Genomic DNA, 19,740 nt, shown 5'->3' with positions numbered 1-19,740 from the left:
GGGTCCATCCCAGGCCGGGCACATGGGAGGCTCTCTCTCTGTCTCTCTCTCTTTCTCTCTCACATATGTAATGAATTAAATTGCATTGCAATGCTGTGTCCTGTCCCCTCTGCTGGGAATGGCTGCCCTTCCACATTGTCAGCGATCCTTTAGGGTGGTGCTCCTTCATGTAGGGTCTTCAGTCCTGTGCCCAAGTGTAACTGCTACTAATTCATCATGCACTTAGGAGGAGAGCGAGTAACTTTCCGGCTAATAGGAGAGATCATTTCCAGGTGATAGAATTTGAAAAGGATATAGGGAAAAAGTGAATCTCAAAACCTTATAAAGGCGAGTCAAGTGGAACATGCAAAGGTAAGTGCGCAGATCCGCGGGCATTAGGAAAGCTCTCCTTCTGGGAAGAACCAAAACAAAGAAATGGATAGCCTGTCGGGAAAAAGAGTTGGGGCAAGATTCTGCAATACTTGAAATGCCAGGCGTGGCTTGCCTTCTCTCAGCATTGTCCAGGTCTAAGACGTACGCACAGAAGCCTACAGAGACCCTCGAGACACAGGCAAGGCAGGGGGTACTCCCCACATTTGACAGAAGATAAAACAAGCTGAGAGCGGGGGAATGACTTACCCAAGGGCACACACATCGGGGCGAGAGGTGAGACCAGACCCGAGCCTTTGATCCCCAAATCCAGAGCTCTCCAATAATCCTCCCTGCTCTGAGTGCTCCGAGAAGCACCATGAGCCTCACTCTCGACATCGTTAAGGAGTTTAAGGCTCAAGCTGATCAGACCTCTGAAGTTTACTGCATTTCCATTTGTCCCACCCCGATAACGAAGCACACGAAGTAAAACCAAATTAAAATCCGAAGCATGGCAACATTGTTGTAACATTCTGACTGCCTTTCAGCTGCTGATCTTATCTCGCAGGCGCATTAATTGCAGTGGGCACAGATTTAAAGCAACAGTACCTGCCCCGATGCATAGACCAGGGCTTCAGAGACAGTCACAGCAGGGACTTCAGGACCAGGCTTGAGGCGATCAGCAGCAGGTCTAACTCGAGGGCTGAGGAAGCCCCCATGATGTGGGCAGACCAGGAGAGGAAGGACACGTTTCGAAGCCTATTCCCATGGCGATGGTAATGGCTGCCTCTTCACTCCCAGTGTGTCTTTACGTCCAATATCTTATCTATCTGCTCTTTCTAACACCCCAGAGCCCAGGAAAAGGCCTGGCGCTCATTGCTGCATGTGGGTGTTTACAGTATAATAAATGAATGACTCCATGGGAAAAAAATATAATGTTCGCTGTTCTCCTCGTTGTGGACACATGGCCGCCGCATCTCTGTGGCTCCGTCAGAGGATGTTTGATTCATGCCAAAAAGTGCTTGATATTTCGTCCTGTCCGGAACCTCTGTAAAGACATTTGGTCCGTGCCAAGAAGTCCTCGATCATGTGCTGTGACTAGCTAGGCTACCGAGGCAAGGACGCTTATTATTGGCAATAGAGCCACGACACAGTTATTAGACCAGTAAAACATGATAATATTTTTTATATATGAATCCTCGAAACCAAAGTGCATAGAAACGTCATGGGCTATTTGGATTCAGGGACATTTTCTAAGCACGAACGTTTTGTATAAGACCAAATATCCAGGACCTTTTGGAGCGGCCCACATGTCCTGCAGGGCAGTGGATCAGTCGCTCGCTGAAGGACCTACGTGGCCAACTGTGGAGCAGAACCGTGTCTATGAATGTGGACCTGGTGCTCTTTCAATGCTTCTCCACTTAGGGGGAAGGGGGGAAGCAGAGATGGTTTTGGACAGTGGCATCGGATAGCACTGGGTCCTATCATGAAAATTGTCTGTCACTTTCAACTTAATTTCAATTGCTTCCAGGAGAAAGCTTCAGGTTGGGGCCCTTTGTCCGTATATTTTTAGCATCTTTTTACACAGACTTCCAAACCTCCCTTCTTAGCACAGAGACGGCGAGCCACAGGCTGAAGCCCAGCTAGAATTCCACGGCAATGTTTTATTCTCATTGTCTTTATTTTACCTTCATCTCTAATTGATGGCATGGGATACTGCTGTCCTCTTTAAAATATAATATAGAGCATGTGCAAAAAGAATCCATACAAGTAAAAAAAAAAAAAAAACCAATGATTTCATTAAAGGGAAGAATAATGAAAGAATAGCGTAAATGATAGATTAGATACAGCAAAAGTCATGAAAGTCATCTAGTTCAAGGACGGCAGTGTAAAAATCATAGGTTTGTATGGAGGTATCCCTTGGTGTAAATAGCTGGCCTGGCCCGGGGTTCTCGCGTCCTTTTCTGAGACGGCCCCAGAACGACTTTCTAGTGCCATACGACGCTCCGTCCCGTCCCCCTTGGCCTTTTCTCTCATGCACATCCTCGCTCCAGCTCTGATGGACCAAAGTGAGTGGGGGATCGTCATGCAGGGAACGACCTTCTAGGAGGAAGGTGTCGCGTGCGCAAGGACTGGAGATGATGAAGCCGATGACCTCATTGAAGTGGGAGCCGAGGGTGAGTGTGCGGTAAGATGCTCAGGCGACAGACACTTGGAGGGGAGTGTGCGTGACATTCTGAAACGCAGGGAAACCCTCGGCACTGTTTACGTGGGCATGCTCGAATCACGTTGAGCGTGGCGTCTAGTCCCCTAGCCATAAAGTGAAGGGGCGCCGGACTGGACGGACGAAAAAGGAGGCCTAGTGGACCGTTTTCATTTTCAGTCTGGAGCAGAAGCTAAGAGGACCTGGAGAGCAGGGCACAGAGAGGCGCACAAAGACGCCCGTTCTGCGGACCGCTCCCGTAGACTCACATTCGTACTGAGCGCGCTAGAATAGTCAGGAAGCGTTTTTCCAGAACAGAGCATCAATCGAATAATTTGCTCTGAATAATTAAATTTTCAAGTTTTAAGCCTATAGCAGTAGAGTTTATTTATAATGGGAGCCACAGTTTGCACGTACTTTAAATGCAAAGAGGGGCTTTAACCATCAATTATTCTATTACTCAAGAGTTTAATTAATAACACACTAATCGTGGAAGCCAACATCAACGCTCACACCATATTGTTCCTATTACGTTTGAAAACTGTTTGAAGTGATTTGGTAATTAAAAAAATGTACTTCGAAATATAGCCGTATCTTCTCATAGATATGGAGAGTCTTTAGTTTATGTTTTCTAGACTTTTTAAGATAGAGGTGTCTCCCTTGGGTTTTATGATAAAGAACCTCTGAAAAATGTCTTTGGAATAGATATGCGCATGATCATTAAAACAAGTCAAATGCCTCAATGCCGTTGGTTAGAAAGGTGTCTATCAGAAAGTCAAATAAAATAGTAAAATATATAATATTTTATATATGTGTGTATTTATATGTATGTATGTGTGTGTGTGTGTGTGTGTGTGTGTGTGTATATATATAGAGAGAGAGAGAGAGAGAAAAAGAGAGAGAGAGAGAAAGAGAGATTAGAACTAAAAGGAACTTCAGGCTTGATCTGTTTTACCCTCAAGCCACAAGTGTGAAAATTGTGATTAGTAGAAGTCAAACAATTTGCTTAAGAATGGCAAAAAAACAAGCAAACAAATAAACAAACAAAACAGAACCGACCCTCCTGATTTCTAAATTCCCTTTCACTTCTGAAAGAATGCCCTCTTTCTCAGCCTCTCTCTCTCAAGAGACACGGACCTAACCAAAAGTGCTAATAGATAGATAGATAGATAGATAGATAGATAGATAGATAGATAGATAAATAAATAAATAAATGTGTTGAGATGAGCCGTTAGCATCAGACTTCACCCACTAAGGGAGGACTTCCTGGGGACTGTTCATGTCTTTTCTGTCTCTTATAGTATGAACCTAGTATTCCTAACACAATGCCTGTTATTCCACAGCCAATCACAAATACATATACACCTGACCTGGATTGGCTTCCTCCCTTTTGTTGGCATAAATACTGCATCCGTAAACTCAAATCTACCTGCAACCTGTGGACAGACGCACTCACCACCTCTTACTTAAACCCGAGAGCCACTCCCTTTGCCTATAGACCGAACGAGTGGAGGAAATCCAGCAAACGTTTATCTATGTTACGTACTGCCGAGTTGACTTCTGTATGAGAGGCTGGGATATCGAATTGAGTAGAGCATGTTACCCAGGGAGAAGTTTTAAAAAGATACATAAACCCTTGCTCATATACCATACATCAACTGGGAAAGCAGAGTTTGTTCAAAGCGCTACGGGTATAAGTCGGAGTTTCTGTGGATAACCACCTAGCAGGCATCCGCTGCTTCCCCAGCCACACAGTCTGTCACAGCCAAGTGCCTCTGCTGTCCCATCGTGAGCACAGCTGCAGGCAACGCATAAATGAGTGGGCATGGCTGTGTTCCAATAAAACTTTATTTATAGACACTGAAATCTCAACCTCCTGCAGTTTTCATATGTCATGAATTATTTTTATTATTATTATTACTTTTTTCAACATAACCCTTTTGACCCTGCTGTAGCTGAGATGTAGTCCCCCCAACCGTCGGGTAGGGGTAGATTCTGTGGTCGGCACCCAACATACGGGCTTGCTTGAAGAATGGAGTCGAGGCTCTGACAGTTTGGCTCAGACTTTGAAGGAATCTGAATGCCTTGGTAAGTAACCAGGAGCCCGTTCAGTGAACAGCTGGGAGCTGATGGAGAACATTCCGCAGGGGAGTGTCATTGCTGGTTTTAGAAAGGCCACACTGGTGAACCTATGGAGAAGCGCCTGGAGCGAGAGAGGCCAGCGGCCAGCAAGGTGTTGTCACACTAGTCCAGGGGATGGAACTTGCCAGAAGTAGTTCACGAATTGTCAGGAGTGTGTCGAACAGCAATCTCGACAAATTACTAAACAGGTTCGAGCTAACCCCCCAAGTCTGAAGAGATTACTGGACGACATAATTCCTGATCCCTTCGGATAGGACACCACACCCAGAAATTCTGTATCAAGTGGAAAATGGGGAGAAACCCTGGTGAATCGCGGAAGAGTCTGGATGCAGAGAGGCGAAGGGCTTTGTCCGAGGCCACACAGCTAGTTAAAGGTCAGCCGCGGATGCAGACCTTGGCCTTGCGTTAACCCACGCGCCTACGCCTTCTGCCGGTTGTGCACGGTTTTGGTGTACTGAAATGCCAGGGCATGGATACAAACCAAAAAGGCAAGCGGGCTGGCCCCTCTTAAGTTCGAGCCCATCTACGGCATCGCTCATTCGCATCCTCCAGGAAAAATACGTAATGAGGTTGAATCTCACAAAGAAAATAATGAGCGAATGGAGAAAGACATGACCGCAAACACACTGCCTGATTTCATCTGTGTGAAGCCCAAGGACAGGCGCTCGTGATCTAGGCTGTGAGAGGTCAGCTGGGGATGCACCTTTGGGTGTGGGTGAGATTGAGGGGGGCCTGAGGAGCATTCCTGGGGGATTGGTGAGTGTTGGGCTTCCTGAGCTGGCTGGGGGATTACACGGGTACCTTTGGCTTGTGAAAATGCATTGAGCTGTATATGTGCTGTATGCCTCGACAAAACATTAAAAACGCAGCCCTAGCGAACTCTAGCTCGGTTTCTCACTCCGTCTCTCTCTCTCTCTGTCTCTCCATCTCAATACCTGGATGTCTACACCTATCTCGTCACACGTACCTATGGAGGTATATGACAGTGAGTTAGACAGAGATGTGTAAACGTGTAATCCATACCTGTCTGTAAAGAGAACAATTCGTTGCCCCACTTTTTAATCTTTTTCATTATTATGCTAAAATCCATTGATCCCATACTTCAGAAATTCCTTATTTTCTTTGAAACTCAGAATACTAATTTGTAAAATGAAGAAAATTAGACACCGTTTCATTAAGGATTAAATAAAAGAACATATGCATGCATGTGTATTCTTTTTTATAAGCCGGGTCTATGCCATGGGTTCCATGAAGGTCATGGTCAGCTTCATCTTTCCTGGAGGTCCTTCTCCCATGTGGCCTGGCTGGGCAGAGGTGCCCATGAGTAAGCTGTCCTGGCTGATCGGATGCCCTGCCCAGGCCTCGAGTCATGGCCTCTGGCTCTGCCGACCCCGCCCAGAATTTTGCCGTGACCGTCACCACCCATCTGGGAGGGACCCCTCAGCCTCTCATTCTTCTTCCACGTGTTCCAGAGGGAGGTGGAGCCATCGGCTAGGATTCTGTCATTGACAGTCTCTGGTCAGGACATCACCACATACCACGAAATGCCACCTGCCTTCCAGCAGCCTCCTTGTCTGGTAAATGGGGTGAACAATAAGCGTCATTCTTATCTCTCAGAGCTCGAGTAAAGATCAAATGAGGTAACAAATGTGAAAACGTTTCGTCATCTCCGAAGCCATACACAGTTGTAAGGATCAGCCTTAACACTCAACATTTGTGTTCACATAGTCACATGTCTGTCACTCCCAAGAGACCTTAGGTTCTACAAGGTGAGGGCTGGGTCTCCTTCATGGCCGCAGCCCTGGAACCTAAGATACACAGCCTGGCATAGCACCCCCGAATGAGAAGCGTCTGCGCGAACAAGAAGCCCTTGCACTATCGTGTGCTATCAACGCTTTATGAAGAAATGGCACACGATGACAATTCTGCCATCCTGCGGCCTTTATAAATTCTCAACATATTTTCCCTGAGTTTTACAACGTGTGCCCTGGACGTCAAGACGTATATTAGGGACCATAAACAGTAATAAATGATGACATCGTGATAACCATGGAAAATCGATGGGAACATAGAAAAACAATATCTTATTACTGGCTTGAGTAAAACAGAAATCAGGGCACATTTTAGAGATTAGGAATTAGATTAGAAAATTGACAACGTGATAACTTTTAACAAAAGTAATATTCAGCAATATTGCAGTATGTAAAAGGCATAACAGTACGTTAGAGAGCCATAATATGGTGTTTTGTGATGTTTCCAGCATTACGCGAACCATTTCAGCCGAGAAAAGATTATCCGTAGGTTCGAATCGTAAAGCGTGTTTTATTACTTACTTTAAACCTGACCCGGTGGTGTCCATTTCAAAATGTGTAAATATAAAACGGTGCCCTTTTCTCTAACTTATCAATTTCTAAGTCACAGATGCATAGTTTGTAAGTTCCTAACGATAAATAAATTCTCGTGATCGTATTTTGCAGGTGTGGTGTGAGAAAGGGAAGACACAGGGAGAAACTAAAATGTAGCCCGATCTCTGCTCTCTGTGGTAATTTAGGGGAACGTGGGAAGTGCTGTGTTTCATAGAAATCCCACCACTCGCTCTGGCTAAGAGTGGACTTGATATCATTCGTCGATATGGGTCAGAACAGTTGATTCACCTTGTGCCGATTTTGGGGTAATGCATTCAGGTTTTAAAACACTTAGCCTCAAAATGTAGTGTATGCGATTTTGAAAACCATTTTCCACTGCGGGTCTCTGAATGGGATGCAAATCCGATAAAGTTCTCAGGGGTGAAATTTGAAATTCGTCCCGTTCGATGTGAGTCCAGTGGGGTTTATACTGGCGGCCACAAAGATAGTCAGATGGTCTCCGATGACAAATGGGATGTTAGCGCCACCTCGTCCGATGGCAAATGGGATGTTAGCCCCAGGACCGAGGTCCTTTCTTCACAGAGCTGATGGAGAGGAAGGAGCAAAAACACACCGGAGTGAGCTCCTATCGGCTTGTCAACATCCGAGCCTGGGGACCAGGGCTAGGGATCAAAGTCGAAGCTCTCGAAAGATGGGAAGGGTGTCCAGCTCCTGTCTGTGATGCTAGGCCGAAGGGTGAACTCAGCGGTCTCGTGTATTCCGCCCAGCAACCCATTTTTCAGAGGGAGAGACCGAGACTCGGGGAGTCTTAGCCGCTTTGCCGAGATCTCCCAGGGAAGAGGTGGGCTCTCAACTCCCACACGACTGATTCCAAAACCCCACTTCGTCCAGACTTCTGAGGGAGTCACGTCCCGAGAACTCGGTGCCTACCATTTCCAGGGCCATGACCTGGCTGCAGTGGAAGGCACGGCAGGGTGGTGAACGGGCTCTGGGAGTGAGACCAGGACGATGGAATAAGTCAGAACCGCCCCAGGAACACTGCGGACCGGCGTGCAGGCTGGCTCTGCCCCCGGCATCGCCTATGCAGCAGGGGGACAGACCTGTCTCCCAGGGAAAGGCAAGGGGCCCGAAGAGCCCTCAGCCCAGAAGCACCGGCTGCAGCTCCCACACAGAAACAGTTCTGCACGCGGGTTCTCAGAGTTCTCCACAGACACAGAGCAGGGGGTTGCGGGAGCGGGGCAGGGGTGGGCAGCAGTGTGCAGAGACACCTCTCCTTTGGGAATCCCTCTCCTCTCTGAGCCCCAACCTGGTGAACAGAATGGGGGTCGCTCACTGGTCTCAGGGATTAATCTAGCACTCACCCCCATACACACGCGCCCGCCTCGCGTATGCAGTCCGGGCCGTGGGCTCGCTCACTCAGGGTTGCTCGCTTGGTGCCGGGGGATGGGGGGGGGGGCAGGGGGGTGCGGTGACGGGGGCCGGGGGAGGTGGTGGGGGGTACTGCAGCCTGCAGCTCCTGCTGTTCTGCCTGTTGATTTCAGGAGGCGCCAGCGCAGCCGCAGACAGAGAGCCACGGCGAGAGGCGGGGGGCGGACGCTTCCCCCAGGCCTCCGGTTCCGGCCCCGCGCCGCTGCTCGCCGGGTGCTCCAGGCAGTCAGCCGGGTCACGGCCCTCTTCGCTCAGGCTCATTTTCAGTGTGCTCTCGTCACCGGCAACTCAACAAGTTTTAAATAATGTGAGTCCAATGGCCAGCGCCTGGCCGACCCAAGGACGTGGGAGGTAAGCGGCAGCAGAGCAGCGGGGTCAGACGCTCGGATAAAAGCGTCGTGGCCAGCAGGGTGGAAATGGTCACGTCTCAACGCGGGGTCCGCCAGCCGGCAGTGCTGGCATCACCGGGCAGCCGACCAGAAAGGCAGAACCCCGGCAAGACTAGACCAGAAGTCCGCATCTCTGCAGGATCGCCAAACAGCGTCAAAATGAGAGAAACGCAGGGTCTAAAGGGCGATGAAATCACACGTCCGTTCAGCGTTGTCTGTCAGTGCAGCCAGCGGGGTGAAGGGCAGAAATCCCGCTTCTCCCTCTGTGCGGGTTATCGAGAGAAAGCGTGAGGTTCCCATCCCATCGCACCCGCCTGGCTCGCCTTACAGACGGGGCCGCCGAGGCTCAGGGAAGAGGGGCAGCCCCTGGAGTCGCACGGCCAGTTCCACGCTCAGAGCCCCGGGGAGAGGGCTCCCGCCCTCCATCACGCCATCGAGCGGAGCCAGCTCGCTCATTCTCCGTCCTTTCTCACCCGAGAAGACGTCCCACCCGGCCCTGGCCCTCATGTGTTCAGGGCCGTGTGGAGGAGCAAATACCCCTCGCCAGCCCCTGGCCCTCCCTCCCGCTCCCTAGCAGGGCCTTCATCTGCTCAGCTGTGCTTGGGCAAAAATTCCATCCTCGATAATTCATTCTCTAAAAACCTCCAGTAGCTTTATAAATCTGGAAAGCCATAAAATCATCAACTTTTCTTAAGCTTAAATTAAGTTCAGATCCCTCCGTTCCATTCGAGTAATACAGAAGGGATGCTTCCTTTCTGTGCCGGTCCACGTGCCCTGCGGGCATCTGCACGCACCCGGCTCTTGCTCCCAGCCCCCCATCAGCAACCTTCCGGTCACGATTCACACGGCCCAGGATTTGGGGCTTGCAAAAAAAGTCCTTCGGGCTCACACATAGGACCTCGTTTTATCCCATCGCATGAAGGGCGTGAAAAGGGTTTGCATCAAGGTACAAATGGTAGTTAACATGGTAATAATATTAATGCTGATCATTGTGTTAAATTAACAGTAGTGGTACTAAAAAATACTTGTGGGTTGGGCATTCAGATATTTGTTTAATTCATGGACATAAAAACGTTCATCATTGACGAGCCGGTTTTCACATCGAGATCCCACAAGAGTTCCTTAATCCGAAGTTAAACGTCGATGAGTGGAAGGATGCCGGACCCTGAAAGTTGTCTGTTTGTGTCTGGAAACCTGTGTCTTACAGGGAAAAAGGGACTTCTCACGTGTGACAAAGGATGCGGACCTTCCGGTGGGAGACGTCCCTGGGTTATCCAGGTGCACCCAGCCTAATCACGTGAATCCTTAGGCCCGGAGAAGCTGTCCCCGTTTCAGTGGAAAGAGGTGAGCACGATGCAGAGACCAGAGTGAGGCTGAGCTGCTGGCCTTGCACGCGGGGGGAGGGGCCGTGAGCCGGGAACGTGATCTCTAGAAGCTGGAACTGGCAAGGAAATACAACCTTCCAGGAAGGAACGCAGCCTGACTTATTTGATTTTAGCCCCATGAAACCTGTGTTGGGCTTCTGACCTATAGAACTGTAAATTAAGAAAAAAAAAGCACGCTGTTTAAGCCACCAAGTCATGGCGATTGGTTACCGCAGCAATAGGAATATAACACGGCTGCGTTTACCATCAGGAAGGCAGCTCAGGGGGTGCTCGCTGTGCGTCAGATCGGGAACGCCGCGGGGCAAGCGCGGCAGAGCTGGTCGCCCTAAATGGCTCCTTTCTGGGGTGCGGGTGGGAATGCAGACGGGGCTGTATCGGATTCTTATGTGCTGAGTAACCCTGTGGGGCGCTTGGCGGCCAGGCTGCCTGGGTTCACATCCAAGCTGTGTGTGACCTTGGACAGATGACCCGACTCCTGCGTCTCAGGTCCCTAAACTAGGAAATGGGGGTCGTCGTAACACCGGTACCGGGCGCTGTGGGAGGCCCGAATGAGGTCGGACCCACACACACCAGCACAGTGCCTGCAACAAAGGAGGTGCTCAGACGTTCTGGACTCAGGTTAAATCTATTTTAGGAATTTTGGTTTAGGCTAAAAATGTAGCTGGGGGAAGAGCAAGAAAAAGCTTCGAGATTTTTGGAATATGGAGAGAAGCTAATCTACGGAGTCAGATTCAAGTCACAGTTCAGCCATCACGAAGGGCGGTTCATCTTATTTCTTTGGCGTTCGAGTTCCTCTCTCTGAACTAAAGATAATAACCCCCCCCCCCCCGGTGGCATTACTGTGAGGTCGAAATGTGGTGACATAGCTGGACCTGTCTGTATAGTCACTTTGCAGGCCACGCACGAGGTGCACCGTGAAACCTAACTCACTGGTCTCCCGTCACGATGCGTGTGCATGCCCCGCCAGTGACGCACCAGCTCCCGGGAGCTGCACCCCACGAAACCCCTCTTCACATGGAGGCTGCCGTGCCACGGAGTGGCCTTTACTGAATGACTTCACTGCCCATACCCGTGACTTATTAGCGCCAATTCGCACTATGATAGTGAGATGCTGGCAGCCGATCACAGCTCGCGCGCCACACGGCAGCCGTGAACTTCGGCGAGGTTGGCCGTGGTCGTGTGTGAGGCTGTTCCCAGCCCGTGGGGATCCAGTTGCCGGCCACCTCATGTCAGCCGTGTCTGGCAATCGGAAAGGACGTTTGTTTTTGGGAGCACGCTTCAAGGAATGACCGGCCCCGTGGAGGGGGTGAAACCAGGCAAGGAGGTAGCTACGGGCTGAAGGGGTCATTACCAGCTTGAAATCCCCAGCTGGTAGCAAAGGAAGGTGCTGTCCCCAAAAGAGAGACCTGGGACTGTGTGAGCGGGCAATGCCCTGGAGCCGCTGCTGTTACCTAATCGGAGGCTGTGGCAGTGGGCTGTCCAAACTGCCCGGAGTGTTCTAACCCGGGGCCTGGGCGAGCCCCACGCTCCGCCAAGGCGTTAGCGCACACGGCCCGGGACGCCCACTGTGCGAGGCCTGTTTCCCACGCAAACCGCGAGGTGCTCGCCGGCTCTCTGTTCCCCACCCCCATCCGGTCACCCTCCCCTCCTACGCCTGTCCCCACCCCTGGCAGCCTGGCCCTCTCAGCTGGCTGCCCCTCAGCCGGCTTAAGAGCCTGAGCATCATGCATGCTGGGAGGACCCAGCGATGGAAGGTCGTGGGGAGCAGTCTGTTCGGTTCAGTAGCGACGTGGGGGGCGTGAATTATGGGGGCGGCGAGGGCACTAACCGAGGGGCAGGGCCCAGAAGGGTCATCTCTTAGAAGCAGAGCTTGGACATTCAGCCAACAGGCGCGGCCTTGAGACCTTTGGAGGCACTTTTTGACTCTCAGTCTCCACATCTATGAAACAGGCATGATTATCAGCACCTGGAAATACTGTTCCCCATCTAGAACGGACTCTAAGTAACACTCCGGCATGCTGCCTGCTACCTGGAGGGTCCTTAGCATCAGCTCCTCCGTCCCTGCCTGGCGGTGCAGCAGGCGGAGGAGGGCGGGACTTGCTGGATTTGGAATCCGAGTAACCGTATAAAAATCCCACCCCCACTAGCTCATTGCGTGACTTCGACTGTGTTCCTTAATTCCTCGGACCCCTTTGGGGGGCCGCTGGTCTGGTTACCGACACCTGGATGCTTCCCTTCCAGCAGTCCCACCGAGTCACGCATTTTAAACATGTCGATGCCTGGGACATGACTCAGGTTTGGGAGGCAGGACACATCCTACCCTGGCTGGTAATAACGGGACCTTATTTCTAGATGAGTCGAAGCTGGAAATAGCTCCTTTGTTGTTCCCCAGTCTGGACTCCGACAAGGCTAGGCACACCCACCTCCTGGGAGGCTGTCCTGGGACCTGGGTCACCCATCTCCCCACCCCTGTAGCTCCGTGGGTGACGGACACGCCCTCTGGGGCCCACAGTGAGCTCTGCTCCGATGTTCGGCATTCCCAGCTTGAGGGTCTGTCCTGTGCTGAGCTTTGGGGCCCATGCTCACATTCATGCTTTCATCACAGGCTGCCATGGGACTCTCCTAGGGAAAACCGGCCCCCGACTCTCTTAAAAAACAAACAGCCTCTCCTAGTGCTTCAAAATAATTATCTCCAAAAGGGAACGAGGCAGCCCATCCATTGTCAGCTCTAAATGACATCATGGCTCGTGTGCAGTATTTAGAAGATTAATAACATCTGCTTTTGAAATCACGGTTGGTCGCAGACCTCGGAGCTCGCATCGAGCATATGGGGTATTTTGTATGCACGATGCGCAGGCAAAATCCTCACAGTCAAGGCCACGGACTGGAGAAAATGTTCCACTAATAACACGGCTTCCTTTTGTCGAAGGCCTCCCGTGACAGGGGCAGGCACTGACCCCATACGCATACTCTACCTCTATTTGCTAAGGTCGGCCTGCAGGCCTGGTATTGATATTCTCACTTCACTTAAAGGAAAACTAAAGATGCAAGAGATTAAATACCTTCGCTTACTCCTGGCCGAGAGCATGCGTGGAAGCCAGGATTCAAACCCAAGGAGATATGATTTCAAACGGGATCCTCGCAACTCTTTCGACCTGCTTCCAATTTTAGACGAGGGGGTGTATCAAGAAGCAAAGAGTTTACGGAGCATCCGTGATGAGGCAGGACCACTCATTGGTTTACTTCATCGTCTTCCCCTAGCCAGTGGGACACAGCCCAGCAAGCGGAGGTTGACCAGAGATACAGTTGGGTCCTTGCAGGTCCCACGTTTGCTTCTCGATGTCGAGGAAAAGCGAGTCTCAGAACTGCAGATGAAGAGCTCGCGTGGACTCCAGCAAGGCCGGCTCCCGCTCAAGAACGAACACGGAAAAATAGAAGCGAATGACTGTCTGCATTTTAAACATGTTTGTCTGAGGTTTCTTTTTCTTTTCTTTTTCTTTCTTCTTCTTTTTTTTTTTTTCCTGGTTCAGGGTTACAGAAATTGGCAGCCTGCCCTCAGTCTTGCAAGCAGGTTTTGATGAGCAAAAAGAAGAAAAAAAAAAAAAAAGAAAAGAAAAAAGGTCAAAAACAATGATCATGTGCACAATTTTTAAACGCTTCCTGGACGGAAACGGTAGTTTGGACAACTTGAAACACATAAAAAGCAATCTTCTCGCTTCCCTCCAGCGTGTGAGGGAAGGGCCCAGAGGCTGTGCTGGGAACGAGGATTTTCTTCCCAGACTCCTGACTGTGAGGGTGCTGAAGGCTGCATCTGCCTGGGCCTCTGGAAGGCACCTTCCCGTGTCATAGCTCCCGTCCCAACTTTCAAACCATCTCTCGATCTCCAAAGAATGTGAAGGTGAAGGATGAAAAGGAAGAGATGCTTTGGAAACCATTTTTCCCGCATCACCTAAGCTATGGATATTATTTGAAAATGTGTGTTTTCACTTGCCAAGTGAGATGCCCACCAACTTACAAAGGGGCAAAAAGAGGAGAGAAATGAGATGCTCTTGATGCCTAGTCTACCCCAGGTGTTCTGCCGGGGCCAACCACAGGGTACGAGGGGCAGGTGGTAAGGAAAGAGCTCAAAGCAGGGACCGTGCAATCCTAAAGAAAAGGCTGGGCGTCGCGTTCACGCATTTCACAGACGTTATCGGTCACGGAGGCTGTAGAACAAGGAGCGCAGACTTTCCACTCGGGTGAGGAAGACTGATGAAAAACCAGGAAAGGTGCAGATTAATGGAAGGATTTGCAGGAAGAGTGAGGTGTTTGAAGGGGACAAGCAAGAAGGCTGGCAAGCCTGTCCTGCGGAGCGGCCGGGGAGGGCTCTCGGAGGAAGCAGCTTTTAATTTATGACCTAACAGAACGAGGAGGCCAGCCGTGCGAGGGGAGGGGAGGGCGTTGCAGGGAAAGGGAAGAGCCTGCTCGTGCCCGGGCGGGGACCAGTAAATGAGCAGAAGACAGCCGGAGGTCAGGGTGCCTGGGAGGTGAGGGGCTGGGTCGTGGGGCTTGGTACGACTTGGTAAGGAGGTCAGATTTAATTCGGAATGCCTCGAGCAATGATGGTTAGTGTTTTAAGAGGGAGAGCACCATATGTCAGGGGCCAGCAACTCCACCTCAGTGCTCGTGTTTGTAAATAAAGTTTTATTGGCACACAACCACACCCAACTGTTTACAGGCTGTCTGTGGCTGCTCCGGAACTATGAGGACAGACTTGAGTAGTTGTGGCGGAGACCGCAGGGTCCCCAAACCAAAGATATATACCTCTGGCTCTTTACTGAAAAAGGTCTACACCGTGGGACCCTTGGGGAAGTCGGCCTCTGTGAGCATTGCTTTTCTCCTGCACAAACGGAAGATGTTAATACGCGAAGCAGACGAATTTTACTGTGCCGTATGTAAACTGTGTCTCATTGAGTCCGTTAAAAACAAAAACGTCAGTGCTATGGGTGTGATAATGCCACACAAAGGGTCAGAACAGATGCTGAACAAACGCCACGTAGATCAGCACGTGGAGGTCGGGAGCAGCTTCTGCTGCTCCTGCGAACAGCCTGCGAGGCAAGTCGGGTCGCCCTTCGTACACCCACACGCGATGCTCGAGAGCCGTCCGGGCCGCAGCCCGAGGAGGCGCAGCCCGGACCGGCACGCCCAGGGTTCCGGGCCTGGCCTCTGAGACCCCGGCCCTTCTTCCCGCACAGGGTCCTGCCTTCGAAGTCGCCACGACCGGTCACGTCAAGAGAGACCGAAAGGCGGAGGCGAAGCGCCGGGGCGAGAAGCCTGTCTGCGTTTTGGTGGGCGGGAGGGAATTCGTTCAAAGTCTTTTTTTTTCTTCCCCCGTTTGGTTTCAGGCTGTGTGAATTCTCACTGCCCCGTGTTTCACTTTGAGCTGGGTGTTCATGTGAGCTCCGCGCTGGGCGTGACACCTGGCCTGAATTTGGCTTGGTCGGAGCTGAAACTCTCAGAAAGTGCTGAGCTGGGCCCAGTTGCCAGGCGCCATCAAAGGCGCCGGCCAGACCGGGGTCTCAGGCCAGCAGCCCACAGCGTCCGCTGGGGCCAGAGCACAGTCAGCTTACCTGGTTTCAGGTTTCACGGCGCCTCCTTTCGGGTTTCACTCTCGAGCAGTTCACACGGAACCCCACTCCCTCGCAAAAGAGCCACTCGTGGCTCAGTCGGGGAGGGCAATCCCCCTTCCCCATCCCCCATCCCGCAGCTCAGGAGTTGGGGTCTGGCAGGTGAACAGTGCACTGGGTCTGGGTCTGGGAGCCTGGGAGCCTTGGGGCTGCATCCGGCTCCGCCCCCAGCCGCTGGTCTGCAGGGGCCTGGCCAAGCACAGCCATCTCCCGCTCACCCCTCTGCAAAGAGAGGCCTTGGGTTGGGTTACGACCTCTAAGGGCTTTGAGCTCTGAGGATCTGTGAGGACAGGCTAAGGGTCGCTGCTTTCCTGGCCAACTCCCGCCCTCTGGTTGCAAGTGTGCTGGGCCACCCTGGACCACTGAGACCTGCGCGGCCGTCGCCCTCGGCTCCCAGCGTCAGGTGCTTCTTCCCTGTTTCCCACCTGCTCCCAAGGCTCCCTCCCTCCTCCCACGTCCCTCCCTCCCTCTCCTCCCCTCCCTCGCCGTTCTAAGGGAGAGTCTTTAAGAATGAGCAGGACTTAAGGTTTCGCTCGTTCCCTCATTTTTAAGACCTGGAACAGACTTTCGAGATTTCCCTCATTTCCTTCTTTCATTTCACAATCCAGGAAACAAAACTCAGAAATGCAAAATCATCGTTTAGGGCTATCCAGGAAGTTAACAGGGCCAGGAACCCACCCCTGCGAGCTCCCAGACCCCCACGGGACACGCCCCACGGTACCCGCCGATCCCCCGTGTCGCCTTTGATTTGAGCCTCTCTGCCGAACAAAGACATGAGAAAGGGGCTTCATTAATACTTATTACACCTTAGATAAATTAGCAGCAATTTCCTCTGCTGCAGGCTGGCAACTCTCCAAACATCTGGTCAGGGCCGGGCAGGCCCGGCCTCCCACCCCTCGGCGGAACAGTTGGGACAGCTAAAGCTCTGAGCCTTGGGGCTCCCCCGGGACCAGCGCTACCTAATGTGCTGTCTGCCTGGCTCGCTTCACTTCCACAACACCTGCTTTCCGGCGCCGAGCTGCCACTCAATCCCAGGCCAGTGAAGCATGGGAGAGGACACACTGCCGTGGCTGGGGAGGAGGTGACATGGCATCTGCGAGAAGGCGGCCCAGTGACAGGTGTGGGAGGGGAGGGAGCTGGGGTTTAACACGCGGGGCTGTTGGGGGTCGTCTCGCTGGCGACGGCTGTGGGGCTAAGGCCGGCTGAGGATCTCAGAGAGCCCCACTTACGTGAGGTTAGTCAGTCTGCTTGGTGCCTGGACCTTCTGTGTTGGGTTTAAATCTCCATGACCTCTCCTGGCCTGGGGCACCCTTAGCAGCAAGAAAGCCATGTTAGAAAGTAGACGGACTATTCAAGATGTGAGTTCTGATCCAAACTCCTCACCGACCGTAGGCAAATCGCTGTATTCAACACAACACACTCACATACCACACCCTCCTTGTGCTGTGCAAGGGTGATATTCTGAGAGACGGACCCGCAGGTGACTGAGTCCATTTCTTCTAGCTGATTAGTAACCAACTGGGCAGGAAGAGGGGGAGGAAAGACCTGAAAAAAAATGTTTTGATATTTGTAAATAAATAAGAGGAGGAAGAGAGAGGAAGACTGAACGGGAAGAAGGGAAGGAGGAGAGAAAAAAGAGAGGGGGAAGGGAAAGGGGAAGAGATGAGGAGGGAACCTTGGGGCGGCGTGGAGAACAGGGCAGGGACATCCAGCAGGGGGGGACGTGGGCGATGGCCAGTGACGGCTCCGGGGCGGACGGCTGTCTCGGCGCGAAGGCAGGGGCCACCCAGACCAATTCAGTAAGCGACTTTGTGGACATGAGCAAACACGTTGTAAAGCCCTCACTACAGTGCTCCAAAAAATGTTCGCTCCAAATATTACCAAATTTTCAGGCAAGAGGGGGCCCTCGGACACGGTGACCACTCAACTGCATTTTTCCTATGGTTCAAAGTTAATTCAGGTCTGTATAGTGAGAAGGCACCGCTGGAACCTGCCGGGCCGGACGTTGGAAGATTGGGAAGACCGTAAACGAAGACCCCTGAGGAAGTCGCGGTCCTCGCCTCAGGGGATGAACCCCGATCGGTAATGAGACTTTGGGGTCAAGCACTTTTGCTTTTCCGGAGACGCGATTTCCCAGCCACCTCTGAGATGGGCGTGATCACGTGACGCAGTTCTGGCCAGCGGGATTTCGGGGAAAAGACTGGGTTTCTGACCTAGCAACTGTGACGTAGGCGGAGCTCCCCAGCGGACCCGAATTCCCACCAGTTCCCGAGGATTAATCAACCACCGTGCAATTTAAAAATGAACGTCAGACGCACAAACCACCAAATTCTAGACTGAAACCGAAAGATATGGCTCAGAGGCCCCGCGTCATTCATCCCTTTTGCCACAAGACTTTTGGCCTAACCACTTAACTTCTTCAGACCTTCATTTTTCTTTCTCTCTCTTCCTCCTTAGAAGAATTAGGCCAACAATACTCCAGCCTCCAAGGTTGATTTTGAGAAATGGATGGGCCATAGAGTATGAAAGTACATGTATAAACTCTAATAATTTCTTTCAAAAATGTCATTCTTAATAATATTATGGTGATATTCCCTTCACTATTCATTATAATATATAATGAATGTCTATATTTCTCAGTTAATTATGTTTTCCTTATGTTTATGACCATTAAACTATAATGGGATACTATCCAACCCCAGTGTTTTCTAATAACGTTTCAAAAATAATTTGAGCCTTTTTCATAACATTTTTAAGAGAAGGAGGTTGCAAGTTGAAATCCTTTTTTTTTTTCTGAAAAATTTTGTCATTTTATTAATTTTATGTTATCCTATGTCATGAAGTAGTATATTTCCTTATCTAGTGATAACTCTAGTAGAGATAAAGTTAATGAATAAAATCAAATATTATTTTAAAGAAATAAAATTGGACTTACTAAATTCTTAGAAAAATATTTGTCCTTCTGACTCAAAAACTTTCCATGTTAACCAAGGAGTTGTCAGAAGTTGGCAAACTTTCTCAATACAAGTGTTTAGTGGGATGATGTCTAAAGTTTCTTCTCATTTATTTTAATAGCCTTTTCTTTCTTCTCTTGTAACAAAATCGAGGAAGTAGTACACGCCCAATCAAATATGTGCTCATTGATCGAGCCATACGAGGTCCTCAACCAAGTTAGAAAAATTTCCCGTTTATTTCAATGATAAATATTACTGAGTGACAGAGCTTCCGGGCAAGTGGACACATGAACACCTGGAGGGGGGATGCAGCCCAGTTTCACGGGGACAGAAGCACCTTCGCTCGGGACTGTCGAAGACTTTGCCTCGTGGATCTCTTCATCCGGCCGCTTACCTGGATCGTTTACCGCACCCTTTAATAAACTGGTAAGTGTGTTTGCCAAGTTCTGTGAGCTGTTCTAGCAAATAATGGAACCCTGGGAGGGAATCGTGGGGGACCTCTAATTTGTAGCTGAGTCGGAAAGAAGTTGTGGGTAGCTTGAGACCTCCTGTTTGCGCCTGGCATCTAGAGTGGCAGGGGACAGTCTTGTGGGATTGACGCCCGGTAGAGAGTGTCAGAACTGAGCTAGATTCTAGGATGCCCAGCTGGTGTCATGGAATTGCTGGGTGTGAGGAAAACCCCCACACATCTGGTGGCAGAAGTGTTCTGAGTGTGACAGTCATGTGAGAGTAAAGAAGAAATACAGGAGGAGGAGGATGGGTTTTTTTTTCTTTATAGATAGATTGTCCTCAATACCGAGCACATAATAGTGATTTTTTTTCATTTATTTTATTCATTCAACAAATGTGCATTGAGTCC

This window comes from Rousettus aegyptiacus, unplaced genomic scaffold (genome assembly GCF_014176215.1).
Source record: "Rousettus aegyptiacus isolate mRouAeg1 unplaced genomic scaffold, mRouAeg1.p scaffold_m13_p_3, whole genome shotgun sequence".
Classification (NCBI taxonomy): Eukaryota; Metazoa; Chordata; class Mammalia; order Chiroptera; family Pteropodidae; genus Rousettus; species Rousettus aegyptiacus.
The sequence above is the reverse complement of the archived record's forward strand: the minus strand, read 5'-3'. Positions refer to the sequence as shown.